At 37.0% G+C, this 8,477-nt stretch overlaps 2 pseudogenes across 2 annotated transcripts; one reads left to right on the forward strand and one right to left on the reverse strand.

Moving 5' to 3' along the window:
• Positions 1–524: 524 nt before the first annotated feature.
• Positions 525–6,847, reverse strand: LOC147515166 ((21S)-21-acetoxyl-apo-melianone synthase SDR pseudogene; annotated as a pseudogene). The gene is made up of 3 exons (XR_015212964.1): positions 6,727–6,847; positions 5,799–6,071; positions 525–1,028 (listed from the first exon to the last, which is right to left on the reverse strand). The product of XR_015212964.1 is annotated as a (21S)-21-acetoxyl-apo-melianone synthase SDR pseudogene (transcript).
• On the forward strand, positions 1,157–4,331 carry LOC147515167 (palmitoyl-acyl carrier protein thioesterase, chloroplastic-like; annotated as a pseudogene). The gene is made up of 5 exons (XR_015209886.1): positions 1,157–1,316; positions 1,640–2,161; positions 2,261–2,394; positions 4,000–4,084; positions 4,179–4,331. The product of XR_015209886.1 is annotated as a palmitoyl-acyl carrier protein thioesterase, chloroplastic-like (transcript).
• Positions 6,848–8,477: the final 1,630 nt, after the last annotated feature.

Genomic DNA, 8,477 nt, shown 5'->3' on the forward strand with positions numbered 1-8,477 from the left:
TTTCCTTTGCAGTGGATAATCTGAGAAACAAGGATTTGATATCCTTAGTCATGGCATCAAGCAACCATGATTTAATCATACAATTGTCGTCCTCCCAAACCTCATATTCAGGGGAGGAAGCGTGTCGACTGGAGCAGCCTTAGTTCCGGAGATGAATCCCCAGCGCTTCCGGCCTCGAAGTTTATTCCGAGCATTTAAGGACCACTCAATGTAGTTCGTGCCATCTAGGCGTTCAGGGGTTAACAAGGATAATATTTCCTCGATAACCATTACTCGTTCTCACTTGATGCGTTTTGGTGTAGACATGGTGTGTAGGCAGCGGAAAAAGAACGAAGAAGATGGCGGCTAGGGTTTGTAGAGTGGATCGATACCTATACTGATACCATGTAAGAGTATTATTTCTTGTATATTTACTGTAACCATTACATGAGTTTATATAGACTAATTGTTACAAGTAAATCCCATAATTCTAGGAGAAGAATAAGGGATTGATACCATTCTATGGGAAGTTTCCTATCACGTAATTATATGATAGGAAACTTGATATATATCCTAACATAATCCTCCATCAACAACAAGGTCAATCCACTAACATAATTAGCATCGTCGCTGGCCAAGTAAAGTGCAGCATTCACAACATCATCAATCTTAATACATGTTTCTTTGAGATTTCTAATAGCTTGCATCAAAGCCTCACCTTTCATAGCATTAACTCTGCCAATTTTATTAGCAATGCTTGTTGTCACAGCATAAGGCGAAACCGAATTCACCCAAATTCTATATTGTCCAAGCTCGGCTGCCAAATTCTTCATTAATCCTACTATAGCACATTTGGATGCGGCGTATGCATGTGAGCCTAGTCCAGCAATTGAAGCACAAGCACTTGTTGTAAACAATATGGACCCTTTTTTTTTGCGGGTACCATGACCCTCGCAGCATGCTTGGCTCCTAAGACTCCGCCAACCAAATTCACCCCTATGACCTTGTCCAAGTCTGATTTCTCCGCAGTTAAGATAGTCCCAGGCACACTACACCAGATTTTAAAAAAAAAGACAAAGCTGCCGACACTTTTGTTTTGTCTTTTTGTGAGCACGCCCACCACGTGTCGTTGAACTCCACCTAAGCATCGGATCACATTATCACAACCCATAGAAAAAAAAACCACATTATCCCAAAAAAATAACATGTTTCGATCTCTCTCACCAAAATAAGAAAAAACCACTCTCAAAATCACTCTCAAAAACCACTCTCAAAATCTTCATAATATTTGACCGATCCTCAAATCGCTATCTTCAGCAAATCTACAATCTCTTCAGGTAATTTCAATTATTTCTTTATCAAATCTACAATCTCTTTATCAGATCTAAGCGATTTCGTTTAGATTTTAACGTTTTTTAAAGATTAATTCATATAATCTTTAAACATGTAATCAGATTCGAAATTAGTTAAACAGAGTAGCATTGTAATCAGGTTCGAAATTAGTGATTCATTGATTTGTCAGCTGGTTTTGCAATTTTGCATACCAAATGAATGTTTTATAAATGGGATGGGTTTATTAGATCCGTTAGATAATGGAATTTATGTTAGTTTTGTAATTTGAGGATATTAATAATTTTTTGAATTTGTTTATGTTTTGAAGGGTGATTGGAAATTTAGGCAAGAGTTATTTGTGATGGTTGCCACCGCCGCCACAGCCGCATTTTTCCCTGTTGTGTCGTCGTCTACAAAGGCGGCAATGAAGGGGGGATCAGATAATTTGGAAACGAGGGGTATCAATTCTTCGAAACCAGCTTCGTTGTCTGGTGGTTTGAAAGTTAAGGCTAATGCACAAGCCTCACCTAAAATTAATGGGACAATTACTTATCCACCAGCTAAGAATGAGGAGATGTCTACGTCATCAGTACCGGCTAGAACGTTTATTAATCAATTACCTGATTGGAGTGTTCTTCTTACTGCTATAACAGCGATGTTTTTGGCAGCTGAGAATTAGTGGACACTTCTTGATTGGAAACCAAGGAGATCTGATATGCTTGTAGATCCTTTTGGTTTAGGGAAGATAGTTCAGGATGGACTTGTTTTTCAACAGAATTTTTCGATTAGATCGTATGAGATAGGGATTGATGGGACTACGTCTATAGAATCGTTTATGAACCATTTACAGGCAAGGAAAAAACAAAAAACTTTTGTATAGCGTTGTATTCATGTGTATACTTTTGTTCTTAAGTATGTTTGATTTCTTACATGACTTTGGTATGTGCAGGAAACAGCTCTTAATCATGCTAAGATTGTGGGGCTGCTAGGTGATGGCTTTGGTTCAACGGAAGCCATGACCAGTAGAAACTTGATTTGGGTGGTAGCTAAAATGCAGATTTCTGTGAATCGTTATCCTACTTGGTAAGCTTCTTCACTTCCTAGTATATTTCATTTGGCTCATTACATTTGATTACCTTTCATCTGCTTTATAGTCCTCAATTTTGATAGTTGCACAGGGGGTTCTTCTATAAATAAATACAAACTAAAGCATATTTTTCAATGTATTTGTTTTACTGTGGGGAAGTGGAAAATCATGGATATAGAAGTTCATACAATGTGGATGTGGGATCTTTATTTGGAACTTGTTATGGGTAGAGTAGAATGCGTAAAATTACTAAAATATAACCTAAAAGACACATTTGGAATAGCTGCTGAAACAATTGGTAATCAGTATTAATATATCTCAAAAGTTGTAAACGTACGAGTCTAGGAGAACAATTTAATTTGGTCCTGTTGTTGAGTTATTTGATCTTAGATAGTTAATTGCTTCAAATGAGTATGGTATAATCACATATACAGGGGGACCAACCAAGCCAAGATTATTTAGCTAATAACTGTAGCTTGGTTTTCAATGCCTTTCTCTCAACAGCTGGGTTCTTTTGTAAACCGATATATGCCGTAGGGTACTTTATGCACCAGAGGGAAGTATTGATTTATGGAGACGAGTAGTGGTCCAGTATGAAAATTGGTAGTGGTCCACCTAAACCCAGCTTGCTCTTGCAAAAAAGAAAAGAAAAGATGGTACAAGTGGTTTCTTTCTCCCCCCCTTGTACATGATTGGATATCAGGTCACTTGACATCTTTTTGGAGGGTTTTTGAGTTTTGCCTCTTCTCTTAAATGCACATATCATTTTCTGCATGTTCATTGAAGAGCTGGACAATAAAGATCAATACGTAATTTTGTCATGTTAAAATTCATTCTAAAGAAAAGAAGATGACTGCTAATACTGACTACCGTAATCTACTGTGACAGCAAGTCAGCGATTTCAATGACCAAGTTGCAGATGGGTTTACTAAGGTTCTTTCATTTCGCAAGTTTGTGAAGTTCAGATCCTGTCTTGGTGTTTCTTATATTTGCAATTTTGCATCATGGGGGAGGGATGAGATATGATACAAATACATACGCTATGTTATTGTCTAGTATTTAGGCTGGGTCGTACAGCCATGTGTCCCTCTTTAGTTTAATGTGTTGACTCAGTTGTAGATCTCATTGTGAAAAGACCTATTGCTGCGTGGTTAAAGTAGTTAGTGTGTCTCGGTGTATGGGTTCAGGTACTAATTAAGATAGCGGGAGTGCTCACTATGCTTGTTCAGTTAATAGAAGTTCATTCTGGTTGTAGAGAACTAAGTTTCTCTGTTATGTCAGACTATGCATGCATTTTGAAGATCTTTGATTAATAAATGTATTGTGTTGTTCTCCATTCTCATCTTTCTATTCCAACAATTTTGTGGTTTCATTTTCTTACTTTTCATATTAGTTGGCTTTATACAAAGTTGGAGTTCCTTGGCTTGCATGGACTTATAAATTCCTTGAGTTGATATGTTTTGATCAGCATCAAACTATCATCTAGCTTTCCATTTTATGTAATGTAGTCACAAATATTATCAGTTACTCATTCAATTTTCTATTAACTTATGTAAACTATTCAGCAAATTGAGTGATGACGTTGTTTTCAAAATATGTAGCAACACAATACGGAGCTTGTAGTGGATATGGTGAGCCAGCAATTTAAGAGACGGATCCAGAGAAGATCTAGAAATTGAAGGATGAGTAAGTCCCAGTTACTTTGTTACGAGTCACATTGTTTTATTTTGCATCTATACTGGTTCCTGATACCTGCGCACTGAAAATACCCGACGTGCAGCTTTTAATGATTAACGCATAAATTAAGAAGTGTGTTCTGTTCTTCTATCCTCCTAGCCCTCTCTCTTTGGATAGCAGCTTTCTGCTGGTCATCATATCCTTCAAATAAATGTTCAACATCTCCCCATGTGGTCTCTGAAGTTTCTGTTTCACCTTCTGCAGGTCTCAAAAAAGGTCCAATTTGCTTGTTCTGCCTTGACAGGTATTGATAGATAGGGAAGAAGGAGCACTCTAGAGTATATATACTTGCTTAGAATGACTAGTTATGGCCAAGTCTATATACTGCTTCTAGTTTAGCTTGTTTTTTTTTTTTTTTGAATATAATAGCATACAGTTTTATGGTACGGAAGGTTTTGTTTCAATAAACAGAGAAGGATGTAGAACTTACTAGTTATATAGAAGTGTAGAGAAGATGAGTAAGCACCTTGTTTTCACTTTTGGAGCTGAGAGAGAGAGAAGGAGAGTGATGATTACCCTTGTTACTAGAATGGTATTTGGGCTGGGCCTTTATAATCACTTTTTATTTGGGCTTGGGCCTTTAATCCAATTAAGGTTTCTGCCTTACCCAGTCTGCCACAATAATGTTGGGCGGAGTAAGTCGGCACTGGTCAGTCCAAAATCCAAATAGACAAATTACCTCTCTGTTTATGTCTTTTGTTTTCTTTAAGATTGTCACTCTCTAAGTTCGCTCATGGCTGAAAAAGCAAAATACCGACTTTCGTTGGGTTGTAATAATCTTGTTCCAAGCTCAGTGCAACTGTGCTTTAATAGAGTCCAGCCGGAACTGTAATTCTCATTTGTCAGTAGACTTAATTAACAATTTTATTCATAATTTATTTGTTAAGCTTTACTGTACATGTTTTTCCCTCAGTTGTACTACTTTGAAATGGCTCGGCCACATTTATAATAGAGCATCTATGGAGTGGTAGTGGTACTGAAGATGGTGTCCGTCATCGTGGTGAATGGTGATGATGGTATCATTGGGACAGTGGTGGAGGTGGTTCATGGCCTTAAGAAGATGGTGAAATGTCAATGATAGTGGTGATGGTGGTACTGAAATATGAAAATGGTAGTACAGGATGTGCTATTGAAGATGTTGGTTTAGCAACGATAGTGGTGGCGGAAAAGGAGTTCTTTAATATACTGTCTTCTTTTTATTTCCTGATGAGTACCACTTGAAACAATGTGTAATGTGGTGAACTTTGTTGAAGTTCAGACATATTGAACGGATAGGATAGTATCCTAATTTGGACTCGCATATCTGAGTATTCATATCAACTAAGAATTCGAAGTAACAATACTTGATTGCAATTTCATTATCAAAGAGACAGGCACGGATAGGATAGTATCCTAATTTGTCTATTACTGCACACTTCAAAAGGCACAAGTATCTGTTTATTACTGGTGCTATTAATGCTACAGAACTGTAGGGGCATTTTTTTTGCCCTGTTTCGGCCTTTTTAAAAAAATGAAAAAAAAAAAAAAAAAAGACACTTGTCAAGTGTGGTAGAAAAAAAAAGACTGCGAAAAAAACGGGTCACCCTACGACTCCCAAAAGTGTCTTTTTTTAGGAAAAACGACATCCAAAAGTGTCTTTTTTTAACAGATATGGTGTAGTGGCATACCATCAATGATGCCGGCATTGTTGTACATTATGTCTAGTTTCCCGTACTTAGCTACGGCTGCGTTGACAAGGTTGGAGATCTCATCTTCGTTTGATACATCACAGTGGACATAAATTGCATTCTCATCAAGTTGATCACAAATTGCTTGACCAAGGTCATCCTGGATATCCGCCACAATGGCCTTGGCACCATTTTGCCAGAAAAGGCGCACTGCACTTTCTCCAATCCCACTTGCTCCTCCGGCGATGATTGCTACCTTACCCTCTAGCCTGCAACAAGAATTTATAGAGAGATTTTCGAAATAAAATATAAGCTGAAAGAATAACGTCGCTTGATATTCTTGTGAGGCCTACTAGATAATTAGATATAGTGTAGGCTTAGCTAATCAAATAATTTGTAGCCATGCTCTTTGGATGTTCAAGTTTTTTGTACTTAGCATAGGGGAAGCTTTAGCTAATCGAAGTTGAAGTTATCACTCACATAGCTGGCGCCCTTTGATGATCAAGTCTGATATGATATTTCCCAATTAAAGACTCGAGTGGTGGAAGAATCTGTTCCATCATATTCCTTATGCAAACAGAGCAGAATCCTGTCTTGGTTATGCATAAGCGGCAAAGCTTAATTAATTGGGCATGCTAGTACTTGAGCATCTAAAACGATATGAACTGTGGGGAGGGTCCAAGACTGGCAAACCAATAGAAATGCTTAGGTTTTGTCATTCCCTACTTAGATTTTTTGTTAATGTCCACTTTGTAATCTGATTTGAAAAATGATAAAACTGACCTTCTATGCATCTTAGATTTAGATGGCCTTGTTTTCTCTCTTCACTTTTGTTATTTTTTTCTAAAGCTAAAAGATGAAAATCCAGTAACTGATAATAGAGCAAAAGTAGATATGGAGGTGTGGGAGAGTCGGAGAGAGTACCTTTTGCGCACGATTTCCATCGGTTTAGTGCTGATCATGTCCATGGGAGTGCTAAACTTAACTTGGCGCAAATGTTAACAGAGCAGAGCCTATACTTTGATACGTGAGTTTCTTGTAGTTGAGATAGTAGTGACTAGTGAGGCATTTATAGTGAATTTATATCTATTTATTAAGTTCATCATGGACAATTGAAAAACTTATAGATAGTGCCATACTGCTGTCCCTTCTAGTCCCCAACTCCCTACTGACCAAAGACACTTCTCAAATGACTCAAATCAGTTTGTTTATTCATTCTAAACTTTTAAGAAAAAAAATCATTTAATTTCAAATCACCAGATATGTTATGGAATTTTGGTATTCCTAATAAAAATTAACTTTTGACAATAATCATTAAACATCTAGTTTTCGGTTTAATCCAACCTCCAATAATGCTTATATCTTTGAAGGATCTCAAGCTTTCTACCTCAACCCGAAAACTTGCTAAAAAATAAAAGATAGTAAACGAATGAAATAATGAATATACCAAGTAATACTAGTGACACTCACTCTTTTTTGTGTGTAGATGGTATATGGATGATGTAGATAGATGATGGTCGTTGAACAAATAGAAGCGTATCAAAACCTAATTATCTTTCAATAAGTAAAGGATGAGTAGGGTATCGTTCCACTTTTAATTGTATGTTATGTGAAGGACAGGACTGGAAAGGGGGGATTAAAAACTATGATTATAGAGATTTAGATTCTAATGCTAAACTAAACTAAACTAAATTAACTAAACTATTGGGAATTTATAAGAGAGGGAATTCAAGAGATTAAAATCCACCAATACTTTTAATCTATGACCTTCTGCTTCATGGTTGTTCTTACAAGTAGACTACAATTAGGCAATCGAGAAAGTGCCGATGCCCTCTTGGACAAAACATCGTTAACAATTAACTCTACTTAAGGTTGTTCATATGTTTATGCTATTAATATCTTCTTTCCTTTTATGTAAGCTCGGGCAGCCATTCAATGTATTACTAAGAGCAACATCAAGGAGTACTTCCTAATAGGGCGGCCATTCAATGAATCACCACTTAAGGCAAACACAAAAAATACTTCCCCTAAAGTACCACTCCGAGCTACCCCTTCTAAGGCAACACAAAGAGTACTTCCCTAACTCTAAAGAATTATACTACTAAAAGAAAAGTAAAGAACACTAGCATGATATTAATATTGCAAAACATAAACCCTATTCTATACTTCCATCCCCTGGTGTGGGCAATGGAACTAATAACTAAAAACATAAAGAACTAACCTAATTGAAGAACACCATAAACCAGAAGAATCATTAAACCTTAAGTACCGGCTTCATCTCCTCCCTTGAAGGAGAAGATTAACCTTCCATATAGAAGGAAGAACACGAAGAACGAGAAGAAGAAGAGTTGAAGAACATAAGACTAGAAAGACTAATTTATTAAGACTCAGCTAGTTAAAACCGATCTTTTATTATTAATCTCTCTCTGCCTCAAGTTATGGAGACAAGATTATAAGTGAATTGGCCCTTTTCATGAGGCACTTAGATCCTCTATTTATAGGGGTTACAATGAGCTCTAGAAGCATTCCAAACCGTCATTTGTTTCCTAATACAAATAGACTTCTTTTCGAGTCCAACTTCGCGTCCAAAACCGAAAGGAATTGGCTACAATTAATGTTCGATTCATCGTCCTGCGGGCGCACTATTCATGCGTCCCAGACTTGATCAATGCGTC

Source organism: Coptis chinensis, chromosome 2 (genome assembly GCF_015680905.1).
Source record: "Coptis chinensis isolate HL-2020 chromosome 2, ASM1568090v1, whole genome shotgun sequence".
NCBI lineage: Eukaryota > Viridiplantae > Streptophyta > Magnoliopsida > Ranunculales > Ranunculaceae > Coptis > Coptis chinensis.